Raw genomic sequence first — 14,139 nt, 5'->3', positions numbered from 1 at the left:
GTCCTAAAAAAATAATAAACTATATCTGAAAAACAAAGGTGGCCTGGTGCGGTGGCTCATGCCTGTAAATTCCAGTACTTTGGGAGGCTGAGGTGGGTGGATCACCTGAGGTTGGGAGTTCGAGACCAGCCTGACCACATGGAGAAACCCCGTCTCTACTAAAAATACAAAATAGCCGGGCATGGTGGCGCATGCCCGTAATCCCAGATACTCAGGAGGCTGAGGCAGGAGAGTTGCTTGAACCCAGGAGGCAGAGGTTGTGGTGAGCCAAGATCGCACCACTGCACTCCAGCCTGGGCAACAAGAGTGCAACTCCATCTCAAAAAAAAAAAAAAATGACCCAATATATGTCACATAACCAAGTAGACACAATGCATCATAGTGGAAAGACTGCTGACTAGAAGTGAGAAGGTTTAGGTAATGGCTCCAGCTCTTCATTGAACAGGTAAGCTTTGATCCATTTTAAGATTCCTACTTGGCTAATCTGAAAAGTCAGAGGACGGGGTGGGGTTTTTAAAACTTTCTTAGTGGAAAACTCTCTTCAAATAAAATAAAACAGATAAATCAATGTATTAATCAGAGGGAGGATTCTCTGGTTTGAATGTTTTTCCCCTACAAATCTCACATTGTAATTTAATCTCCATTGTAGCAGTATTGAAAGATGGGGCTTTTCAGAGGCAATTGAGTCATGAGAGCTCTGCACTCATGAATGGATTAATCCATTCACAGATTAATAGGCTAAATAGATTACTGGGTTATCATGGGACTGGGACTAGTGGCTTTATAAGAAGAGGTAGAGGGACCAGAGCTAACACACTCAACCCCCTTGGCATACAATGCCCTGTGCAGCTTTGGGACTCTGTAGAGAGTCCTCACCAGCAAGAAGGCCATCACCAGATGCAGTCCCTCGACCTTGGACTTTCCAGCCTCCATAATCATGAGAAATAAATTTCTTTGTAAGTTACCCAATTTCCAATATTCTGTTATAAACAACAAGAAGTGGACTAAGAGGAGAAGAGAATGGGGACAAGGGGTCCAGGTCCTCTATCTTACTCCCCACAAAAAGCTTCATGGAACAAATAGAAAAAAGCACTAGACAATGTCTAAATTCCAAATCATCCCTAACATACTGTGATTTAAAGAATTAAACAATGAGGAGTTTTAGTTAGGAAAGGTAAACTATTGGTAAATTCCAATGAGGAAAAGCAGGAAAAAAAATCCTGAGGTGGAACTAGTAGCTAATTGTACTCAAAAGCTGCTTTTGAGAAGTGAAAGTTCCCAGGCAGGTTCTCTTGAAACATCCACAGGGAGAATGACTTCATTTTCTCACTGATGGCCTATTAGTTTTCCCTTTAGAGATCAGCTGAAGATTTTTCCCACCTGCCACTTGTAAAGAAAAGGCAAGTGATGCCTGATGACAATGTAGAAATGGGATCATCTAGACAAAAATAGAATGATTATTATGATCTGAATTCTCAGATCAAAAGTGGAAAGAAATTCTGAGGATTCAAAATAGTTAAAGGCATAAATTAAAAAAAAAATCCACCTTCAGGTCACTGAAGGCAAAAGAATTGGTGCTCACCTGCTGATAATCGCTAATTGAATTTTTTGACTATAAATGTACATTGATTTTTCTCCCACTTGTTTAAAGAACACCACATATGTTATTTTAAAAATTATATGCTGAAAAGTAGCTTTAGTTCTCAGTTTATAAAAGCACACATCCTTTAGAGAAAATAGGTTTGCAATGCTTCTCCATTCTGACAGATTCATTTTCCTTCATGAGAGACGTTGTATCTAATTTTATTTTGTTTGAAACGCAATCTAATCCTTACGTTTCAGTTAGTCTTACATTTCAGTCAGTCCTACAAGTCCTGAGTATATTTGGTTCTATTCAGGTAGCCTGAAAACCTCAATAGAATAGGCTCTTTCATGAGCTTAAAAATTTTTCGTATCTCATTGTTGAACTGGAAGAGTAATACCTTGTGTTTTCCTTTTTTCCAACATCTTTTCTAAATGATGGTAGCAGTTTGTAGGTTTTTTGTCAGATATCCTGGAGATAGGAGAAAGTTTTAATAACCTTTTTAAAGCAATACCATAGACAGCAATAGTCCTTTCATAGCAGATGGTCAAAACTGCTGCAAAAAAGAGATTGAGAACAATGCCTAAGGTTAAACAGCAAAATCTGGGCCATGTTTAGGCTTATAATTTTTGTATATGAATTTCTCATTAATAGTATATGTGAGCTTCCATTGACTCTCAGAAAGATGGAAAGATCCAAGAAAACTGAATCTGTGTTAGATTTGGATCCTCAAAACTTAATTTTTTCCATATTCTACACCATGGTCTATGTTGTGATAAGAACTTATCATTCAATCTGTCAGTTAGTCAGTGTTTTTAATATTGTTGAAAATGTGTGCATAAAAATGCTCATAAAAATGAATATGAATATATAAGAATGAACTTTGTAGATGCATATAAATATAGTGTGCACATATTACATACCTGCAATGTACAGAATATATTTCTTTGATTCTAAAATGAAACTTGTTTTTTGTTTGAAATATTTCCAAAATTGGAATGTACTTAAAATTGATGTTGTCCTAAAGTTGCTGTTAAGCAGGCAACAGTTATGATTCATCAACGACTGATCCTGAGTAGAGAGCAGATCTAGTTTTCCATCCTACTATTCTTTGAACTTCTCTGTATCTTTAAAAATTTTCAAAATAAATGCTTTGGGGAAATCTATTTAATTAAATAATGTAAATCAATCATTAATTAAATTAACTTAATTAAATAAACCTATTTAATTAAAATCTTTGTGGCACAGGGCATAATGTTTCATTGAAAAATGTGGACATCAATAGCTCTCACTATAAAAGTATTTTACAAAATTGAGACTCTGAATATGCAGAAATTTTAGGAATACCTTAACCATTTCTTTTTGCTTATCTGATATATGAGACATATAGTTTAAAAAATCTGAAAGAGTTCTTTTAAAAAACATAAAGTAACAATTCTCAGTGACAAGAAAGCATTATGTCAAAGGTTAACTGGCAGTGACTTTTTTCATCTTGGTGCTCCTGAAAATAACGGTGAATTGCACAATATGAAATACTGTTAGGAATATTTCCAAAGCTACATGTCATAAAGAATTTATAACCTTAACTTTCATATCTGAGTGTTAAATAAATATGCTAGCTACTTAATAAACATCCATAATGTGCTAAGAAGTTTTGTATATCATTTGACTTAATCCTTAAAAAATTATTTTCTTCATTTTACATATAAGGCAACTGAGTCAGAGAGACAGTTAGCTTGCCAGTTGTTCTATAGTTATGGAGGTAGTGGAGCCATTATTCAACACTCATGTCTACTTGGCCCAAAAAACTATCCCATTAAAAAAAAAAAGACTTTCCTGCTGTCTGTGAAACAGGAAAAAAAAAAAAAAAAAAAACTAAAAATATAAACAATAAAAATGTTTTAAACCCCCAAACAATTCAACTAATATTGCAGATAGTAGGTGGAACAGTCTTAAAAACAAACAAACAAATAAACAAAAAACTATGATGCAGGCAAATAAAACTTTCAACTTCCAAAGTTCCCTCTATCCCCTCTAGAGCAGTAAGTAGTTTACAAAACTGGCAACATATTAGAATTATCTTGTGTGCTTGTAAAAATACAGACTCCTGAGTTTTATATCTGTAGAGTTCTCTGATTCAGATTATCTCTGAACCTCTGATTCGGTAACCTTGCAAAAGGGACTCAAGGAATCTGTTTATCTCAATGTTTCCAGTGAAAATTTGGTACACAGTCAGGTGTGAGTACCTCTGCTGTAGAAAAAAAGACATTTTGTAAATGTTAATACAGCTTAGGTTCAAATTCCAGCTCTACCACTAGCTGGTGAGACCTTTGGCAAGTTACCTTGGTACTCTGTTTTGATGTATTCTTCTCTAAAATGGAGCTAATAATGGTAATACCTTATAGGGTCATTGTGAAGATTAAATAAATTAAATGTATGTGGCGTTCTTAGAACTGTTCTTGGCATAGAGTAACAACTGAATACTTGTTGGCTACTAGTAGGTGTTTGACATAGACTTTCTTCTTTGTGAACTCATGGCTATTAAAAAGAAAGGCACATAATAGAACAAAATGAAATAAATACTGTGGAAGTTTTTACGTGCACTCTGCATAATGAGAAGTTTATTTACCCTTCCAACTAAAATGTCTGAAAACTAGACAAAATATATGATGAAATATTTTTCTAAACACTGGAAAACAGAAAACAAATGACAGTGATCCCTGATTGATGGAGACAAAAATAAGGTGAGATCTATCATTGGTACTGTTTACTGCCTGAAAGAACTTTCTAGACATGGCATAAGAAGGGGGAATCTATGCAATGGAAGTAATTAGATCCTGGGGTGGCAGGGATCATGTGGCAACACTGAACCACTCAAGGCAAGGTGGGTGTGTTTACTATACAGGACAGCAGAGACAAAGCAGCAATTAGAATAGTCTGACTCATGCAAACCTATCACATTGGCTAATTGATATTACAAGAAAAACTTTGGACTAACTAAATTTAGCAGAGTTGATCTGAGCAAAGAACTGCTCATGAATCCAACAGCCCTCAGAACCAGAAATGGTTCAGAGAGCTCCACCCAATAAAGTCGGCAGGCAGTATTTATGGACAGATAAAGGAAGTGGCATACAGAAACAGCTTTGTTGGTTACAACGGAGCATTTGCCTTGTTTGGTCATGATGTGATGAGATATTTGCTTTATATGAATGCGATCTGGTCAGTTGGTAGCCTGTGATTTGCTGAAGCTCAGCTGCTTTAATTGGCTAAGACTCAGCTACTTCTTAGGAGAATATACTCTCAAGTTACATTGCAGTTTGTTTCCATAAAAATTAGGTTGTAGTTTGCTGGCATTCCATGTAAATTAGCAGCTTTAGGACAAATGGATGTGGTATAATATATATGTAATTAGGAAGGCACTACCTGAAATTGGACAACTGAAGCACTATAGCCCCCTTTTGGGACATTTCTAAAGGACAGTGGTGAAAGGAATTTCAGTGGACAGAACTTCCAGCAGTGCACCTGGTTGTTTACTTTGCTTGGAAGAAGACATGACTACATATGCAATTATATAACTCTTGACTAGGGGGTCAGGGACTTGGAAGAAGCATAATTGGAAAACTGGTATCAGGAAAGAAAAAGTGAAATTGTGTTATTTACAGATGACAGGATTGAGTATGTAGCAAATCTGATGGAATCCACAAAAAAGCTACTAGAACTTATAAGTGGTTTACCAAAGTTCCAGGATGGAGGATACATATGCAAATATAAATTGTATTCATATGTATGAAATGACAATTAAAACAAGTAAATAAAACTGAATTTAAAATATCATTAAATAACAAATATTAAATGCTAAGAGATAATCTGAAAAGAGGTGTGAAAAATCTGTATACTGAAAGTTATACATATTAGTGAGATAAAAATGACCCATTAAATGGAGAGATATATTATGTTCTGGATGAGAATATTATTAAGATCTTTATTCTCTATAAATGATCTATGTATTCACAAATCCCAGTAAATACCAGTAGGCTTTTTGGAGTTAGAAATTGAAAAAGTAATTCTAAAATTTATTTGGAAATGTAAATGACAACAAATAGCGAAAACAATTTTTTTTTTTGAGACGGAATTTCACTCTGTTGTCCCGGCTGGAGTGCAGTGGTGCTATCTCAGCTCACTGCAACCTCCACCTCCCGGGTCCAAGCAATTCTCTGCCTCAGCCTCCTGAGTAGCTGGGATTCCAGGCACCCACCACCATGCCCAGCTAATTTTTTGTATTTTTAGTAGAGATGGGGTTTCACCATTTTGGCCAGGCTGATCTTGAACTCCTGACCTCGTGATCCACCGGCCTCGGCCTCCCAAAGTGCTGGGATTACAGGCATGAGCCATCGTGCCCGCCAAAAACAATTGTTTTTAAAGAGGAACAAAACTGGAAACCTACTTCTACTTCATTTAGTCTTATTATAAGCACATTATAAAGTTATAGTAACCAAATAGTGTTTTTTTGGAGTCTTGATAGAAAACTTGATCAGCAGAACAGAATTAGTTATTCCAAATATACACCCATAAATGTATGGATAACTGATGGACTTTGCAAAGATGCAGAAGCAATTCAGTGCATAAAAGATTGTCTTCTCATAAGAATGTGCTGGATAAACTAGATGTCCATGAACAAAACAAAGCAAAAGATTCTTACCTTGCAGAAAATACAAAAATACACTCAAAATACACCTATATGTACAAACTAAAAGCCACACAAATTCTAGAGAAAACATAGAAAACCCTTTATGACCTTCGTTGAGTTAGGCAACAGTTTTTTAGATATGACACCAAAGCCATGATCCATAGAGGGAAAATGATAAATGGAATTTCAGCAAAATTTTTTCTCTTCGGAATAAGAGAAAGAAACTACTAAGAGAATGGAAATAAAGCCATAGACTAGAAGAAAATAGGTGCAAATCATATACATAATAAAGATTTTGTATCCAGAATATATAAAAGACTCTTAAATAATAGGGAAACAAACAACCCAATAAAAAAGGAGCAAAGTATTTGAACAAACATCACTAAAGATATAAAAATGACAAATCAACACATGAAAAGATGCTCAATGCCATTAGTCTTCAGGGAAATGTAAATTAAATCATGTGATATCCTTACACTCAAATTAGAATGTCTAAAATTAAAGGACTGACCATAACAAGTTTTGGTGAGGATGTAGAGGAGCTGGAACCTTCAAGCACTGAAGGTGAAAATTTAAAATGATACAGCCACTTTGGGAAACAGTTTGGTAGTTTCAAAAAACTGAAACATACACCTACATATGATCTAGCCATTCTACTTCTAAATATTTAAAGGAAAGATATAAAAACATATGCCTGTACAAAACTTATATATGAATGTTTATCATAGCTTTATTTTGTAACAGTCCAAAACAAACAACTGAAATGTCCATCTATGGGTGAATATATAAACAATTATATTCCCACAATGAAATGCAATATATTCAATATATTCAATGAATATATATTCAATGTGCAATGGAATACTACTCTGCAATAAAAAAGTCTCACACTATCGACACAGGCAACTACATGGATAGATCTCAAAATAATTATATTGAGTGAAAGGTAGACAAAAAGACTAAATGTTCTGTGGCTCCATACATACTCAATTCTAGAAATTGCAAGCTAATGCAAAGTGACAGAAATCAATTCATTGTTTGTTTAGATGAAAAGAGAAAGAGAGGGATAGAAAAAGTTACAAGGAAAAGTGGTACTTGTCACTGAAAATCTATATTGAAAGCCATAGGGACTGCTGTGTAAAATGGCTGATTGAAAACACACAAATCTAATTTTACTCCAAACCAAACTCCCACTGTTAGTTCAAAAGCATACTATTTTTTGAAAAATAAACCCACAGATAATGGGAAAACAGGAAAGGACAAAACATCACAAGAAAAATTTGGAAGCTGGGAAAACAGATGGGTAATTAGTAATTGACTAGCATGTTTGAGAAAGTTGACTCATTAATAGGGATTAATAAGGCTAAGATTCAGCATGGTTTATGCAGAGGATCACCTAAAGACAAAAAATGAGTAAGACTAGGTTTTACTGTGAGAGGAGATGAAGGGAAGGGGGATAAATAAAGGTGCATTACTTAAAAACATAATAAATGGTTGAACAGTCAGACCCCTTCCCTAACTCTTCACAGTCTAGAGATTTCTCACAATCCAGAAGAACATTTAATAATTTCCTTCTGCAGAAGGTAGAGGACCTTTTGTTTGCCATTTGTTTTTGGACTTAGTGACACCAAACACAATGGAAGTCCTAGGTTCTATCTCATAAATAGGGGGATTAGAAGAATGTGTACAGACTGGATTTTGAGACTCACAGATTTTTTCAACTTACTTGCCAGAACAATAGTAACCATGCTTTCACTTGGCAGACAAAAAATGGAAAAAGTCTTGTTTACATAATATAATCATTCCAATGGAAAAAAGTTAAATATATTGACATCAAGATTTTATAAATAAACAGGCCAGTCTAATCTTCCCATGATAAAACATATAGCTGACAAGCCCCAAACATGTATTACTCAATAGCTTTACAAACAGTATTTCATTCCCACATTCTTAAATATGAGCATATAACCAAGGATGGCCAGACATCTGAAGAAACCACTAATATGAAAGTTACGGCCTAAAGGAAATAAGTAGAAGCAAGCCACACAAGGATCAGGGGCTATTCTAAGAAAGTAAACTTCGGAGAGGTAAGAAAAGTTGTACTGTGAAACAAACAAATTGCTGAAATTGGGAACATTCAAGTTATTTTATGGGGAATGAACTGGAGATTTGATGGTTTCTGAAAATTTTAACCAATTAAAGTAGTTCCATCTTTAATTCACCCTTTAAAAATCCAGGTGCTGCTGATTCCTAAGATGACAGAGGGAGATTATTCAGTATAAATTGGGTTGGATTTGTCTTTTATCAATCCTTATTAATCAGATTTCTCAGATATGATAAGACAATTACCATTTGTTCACCATCTTTCAAGTTACCTCTTTTGATTTTTGTTTCTGTGTTTTCCCTTTCTCTTCTCTTTTTTGTTGTTATTGCATTTAAACATGTAAATCTGGAAGTAAAAATCTCAATAGAAGTAAATTATAAAATTAACCCAGGATGTCCAATATTTGGATAATATGGGTTCCAAAAAGAGAGAGCAAAGGAAACCTGGAAGATATCACCTATGAAAGCATTTAAGGAAAAAATCATCAAAAAATAAGGGCATGATTTCCATATTTAAAGGGTCTATCAACACACGCTGGTGAAAATAGACACATCCTATTATACATAATAGTGAAATTTCAAATGCTGGGGACAAATAGATAATGCTATATGGAAAAAAGTAATTAATATAAAACTAATTTGCAATCAGGATGACCTTGGAATTATTAATAGCATTAAGAAAAGCCAAAAGTAGATGAATTATTGCTTTTAGAATTGTGTAAAAAATAATTTTCAATCTAAAATTTTATATTCAGTCAAACCATCAAGAGTGAATGTAGAATAAAGCTATTTTTGTAGGTACCTATTACAAAAAAAAACCTCTCACAAACCTTTTTTAGTAAGTACTATCAGTCTGCTCCCATGGAATAAACCGAATTGAAAGACATGGCATACAGGAGAGTCATCACAAAAATTCCCATAATGAAAGCTGTGCGCCAGAATAAGAATAATCAGTCAAGTTGATAGCTGCAATATAGTACTATTCAAGAGAGATGTTCTCAAGAAAAAAATGGAACTAAAAGATTACCTTATGACTTCTATTTTATTGAAAGTTATGAATGAACATCCACAGATTATTTGAGATCATTTGAGAAAATGCTAGAAATACAGAAAGCACCAAAATCAACAAATAGGAAAAATAATCTGAGAAAGAGAATGCATCAATGAAAACGGAACACAATTTTTTTTAAAGAAAAATAGTAAGAGGAAGAGCAAAGGATAAGACAGAGGTCTAAGAACTTACAAAGAGGGAATTTTTTTTTTAATTAAAATAAGGCTTTGATAAAACTGCTATGAATTTTTACAGACAATAGACTAAAAAAAGACCAAGATATTTGCTATGCACATACACACTCACATACATTCATATGTAGTAATTACCTTCATTAAGTGTGAGGATTATATGGCCATAAATAATGCGTGAACCCAGTGAGGTCAGCTGTGAACAATGTTTACACAGACAGCGATTTATATGCTGTATATTGAAATAACAGAAACTTTTGAAGAAATTTTCTAAAGAATATGGAGAGAGAGGAATAAAGTATAGATAGGATAGAAAAGTGCTAAATTCTTCTCTTCTGTGGTAGAATATAAATAGATTTGTCTAAAATTGAAGAAAAAGAATAGCTTACATGGAAAATGAATACAAAAATCAGAAGAAAAAGCTAAAAATTAAGAATGATTTTCTCACAAAGTGGGGCTCAAGAATAGAGAAAGGTGCTTATTAGAAGCTGTATAGTAATAGTAATAAAACACAGATTAAATATACCTTGAAAATAAATACAATAAGTATAATCCATAGTAGCCAAAAAGTGGAAACAACACGAATGTTAATCAATTAAGGAATAAACACAATGCTGGCCGGGCATGGTGGCTCACACTGTAATCCCAGCACTTTGGGAGGCCAAGGTGGGCGGATCACAAGGTCAGGAGATTGAGACCACGGTGAAAATACACAAAATACAAAAAATTAACTGGGTGTGGTGACAGGTGCCTGTAGTACCAGTTACTCAGGAGGCTGAGGCAGGAGAATAGCGTGAACCCGGGAGGCGGAGCTTGCAGTGAGCCGAGATTGCACCACTGCACTGCAGCCTGGGTGACAGAGAGAGACTCCATCTCCAAAAAAAAAAAAAAAAAACAAAACAAAAAAACAAAAAACCCCCACAATGCTGTATAGCTGTACAATAGATATTATTCAGCCATAAAAAGGAATGGAGTACTAATACATACTACAACATGAATGAACCTTAAACATGTTATGCTATGTAAAAGAAGCTAAACACAAAGGCCATATTTGAAATGATTCCATTTATATAAAATGTCCAAAATAGGTCAATTCATAGAGACAGAAAGTAAATTCGTGCTTGGCCAGAGTTGACTGGTTGAATGGCAGTGACTACTAGTATGTATGGTGTTTCTTCTTGAGATGATGAGAATTTTCTGGAAAAAAATTCTGGTGATAGTTGCAGAAGTTAATGACTATGCTAAAAACCACTTGATATAGTTTGGTTGTGTCCCCACTCAGATCTCATCTTGAATTCCCATGTGTTGTGGGAGGGACCTGGTGGGAGGAAAGTGAATCATGGGGGCAGGTCTTTCCTGTGCTGGTCTTGTGATAGTGAATAAGTCTCATGAGATTTCACGGTTTTAAAAATGTGAGTTTCCCCACACAAGCTCTCTCTGTCTGCTGCCATCCACGTAAGATGTGACTTGCTCCTCCTTGCCTCTGGCCATGATTGTGAGACTTACCCAGCCACATGAAACTGAGTTCTCCATTAAACCTCTTTCATTAGTAAATTCCCCAGTCTTGGATATGTCTTTATCAGCAGCATGAAAATGAACTAATACCTTAAATTGGTACCAGTAGAGTGGGGCACTGCTGAAAAGATACCCAAAAACGTAGAAGTGACTTTGGAACTGGGTAACAGGAAGGGGTTGGAACAGTTTCGAGGGCTCACAAGAAAACAGGAAAATGTGGAACAGTTTGGAACTTCCTAGAGACTTGTCTAATGGCTTTGACCAAAATGCTGATAGCGATATGGATAATAACGTCCAGGCTGAGGTGGTCTCAGATGGAAAGGAGGAACTTGTTGGGAACTGGAGCAAAGGTGACTGTTGTTATGTTTTAGCAAAGAGACTGGTGGCATTTTGTCCCTACCCTAGAGATTTGTGGAACTTTGAACTTGAGGGAGATAATTCAGGGTATCTGGCAGAAGAAATTTCTAAGCAGCAAAGCTTTCAAGAGGTGACTTGGGTACCATTAAAGGCATTCAGTTTTAAAAGGGAAACAGAGCATAAAAGTTCAGAAAATTTGCAGCCTGACACTGTGATAGAAAAGAAAATCCATTTTCTAGGGAGAAATCCAAGCCAGCTGCAGAAATTTGCATAAGTAACGAGGAGCTGAATGTTAATCACCAAGGCAATGGGAAAAATATCTTCAGGGCATGCCAGAGACCTTTGCAGCAGGCCCTCTCATCACAGGCCTGGAAATTTAGGAGGAAAAGTATGGTTTTGTGGACCATGCTCAGGGTTCCTCCACTGTGTGCAGTCTAGAGAGTTGGTGCCCTGCATCCCAGCCACTCCAGCTGTGACTAAAAGGGGCCAAGGTACAGTTAAGGGTGTTTCTTCAGAGGGTGGAAGCCCCAAGCCTTGGAAGCTTCCATGTGGTGTTGATCCTGCCAGGGCACAGAAGTCAAGAATTGAGGTTTGGGAACCTCTGCCTAGATTTCATAGGATGTATGGAAACGCCTGGATGCCCAGGCAAAAGTTTGCTTTAGGGGTGGGGCCCTCATGGAGACACTGCTAGGGCAGTGTGGAAGGGAAATGTGGGATTGGAGGCCCTACACAGAGTCCCTACTGGTGCACTATCTAGTGGAGCTGTGAGAAGAGAGCCGCTGTCCTCTAGACCCCAGAATGGTACATCTACCAACAGCCTGCACCGTGTGCCTAGAAAAGCCACAGACACTCAACACTAGCCCATGAAAGCAACTGGGGAGGTCTGAGGGGCTATATCCTGCAAAGTCACAAAGGCAGAGCTGCCCCATGCGGTGGAAGCCCACCTCTTGCATCAGCATGACCTGGATGTGAGACATGGAGTCAAAGGAGATCATTTTGGAGTGTTAAAATTTGACTGCCTCGCTGGATTTTGGACTTGCAAGGGGCCAGTAACAGCTTGGTTTTGGCTAATTTCTCCCATTTGGGATGACTGTTGTTATCCAATTCCTGTACCCCATTGTATCTAGGAAGTAACTAACTTGCTTTTGATTTTACAGGCTCCTAGGTGGAAGGGATTTGCTTTGTCTTGGATGAAACTTTGGACTGTGGACTTTTGAGTTAATGCTTAAATGAGCTGACACTTTGGGGGACTGTTCGGGAGGCATGATTGGTTTTGAAATGTGAAGATTTGAGATTTGGGAGGGGCCAGGGGTGGAATAATACAGTTTGACTGTGGCCCCACCAAAATCTCACCTTGAATTTCCGCGTGTTGTGGGAGGGACCTGGTGGAAGGTAATTGAATCATAGGGGTGGGTCTTTCCCATGTTGTCCTTGTAATATTGAGTACGTCTGAGATCTGATGATTTTAAAAATGGGAATTTCCCTACACAAGCTCTCGCTTTGCCAGCCGCCATCTATGTAATATATGACTTGCTCCTCCTTGCCTTCTGCCATGATTGTGAGGCTTCCCTAGCCATGTGGAACTGTGAGTTCTCCATTAAACCTCCTTCCTTGATAAATTGCCCAGTCTTGGGTATGTCTTTATCAGCATCATGAAAACAAACTAATACAGTAAATTGGCACCCGTAGTATGGGGCACTAATATACCATTGATGTGTACACTTTAAAATGCTGAATTATGTATGTGAATTATATATCAAGAAAGCTGCAATACAGAAAGAAAGGATAAAGAGCAATGATATAACTCAAGTTAAAGAATGAATAATGAGTCGGAAAAGTAAAGGGAAACTTTCCTGGACATTGAGGGCATGTACTGAGGCATGAGTCACGAAAAAATATGAAAGTTCAAGAATAATGAGAAATGTAGCAAGAGTTGTTCAGGGGATGAGGGAAAGGAAAGGAAAGGTTAGAAGATGAAGGTAGGGGAGCTAAGTTCAGAAAAATATGTATGCTCTTACTGGTAAAGGCTCCTGAGATCATGAGAAAGGGTTTGGATTTTAATTTGTCATAGAGTACAATGGGAAATACACAATGATGAGGAAATGACTAGGGGTGAGAACCAGTTGAACCTCTTTAAAAGTTCCTGGATAAACTAAAGAGAGTGTGCATTGCGGCACGAGGTAAAGAGGTAAACTGGTGTCAGGGCATATGGTTTAGAGGACTATGTATTTATGACGTTAGAGTAAGAGACGGTTACAACGGAATTCCTGAAATAGAAATAGTATGATAGAAGAATAGTTAAAATTGGGAAATGAAGAGGGAAAGACAAAAGATGATGGAGGTTTCTAGCTAAAAAAAGGAAATAAAATTTCAGATTATAGGAAGAAGAGAAGACTTAAGGATAACAAGTTTATTTTGGAGGATGTTAAGTTTGAGATTCTGTGAATTTTCCAATGGAGATTTTTCCTTCATGTCTTCAGCATATTTTGATTCACAAGTTTTTACTAAAATGAGGGAAGCTTTTCTTCAGAATATGAGTAAATGGGTATAAATGAGACAGAAATAAATGATCTTTCATTCTTCCGAAGTCTCATGCACTTTAACACTTACTGTAGAACTCTCTACATCTGTATTGTAATTATGTATTGACGAT

The sequence above is a fragment of the Papio anubis genome, chromosome 9 (assembly GCF_008728515.1).
Source record: "Papio anubis isolate 15944 chromosome 9, Panubis1.0, whole genome shotgun sequence".
NCBI classification, from domain to species: Eukaryota; Metazoa; Chordata; class Mammalia; order Primates; family Cercopithecidae; genus Papio; species Papio anubis.
Note: the sequence above shows the minus strand (reverse complement) of the source record.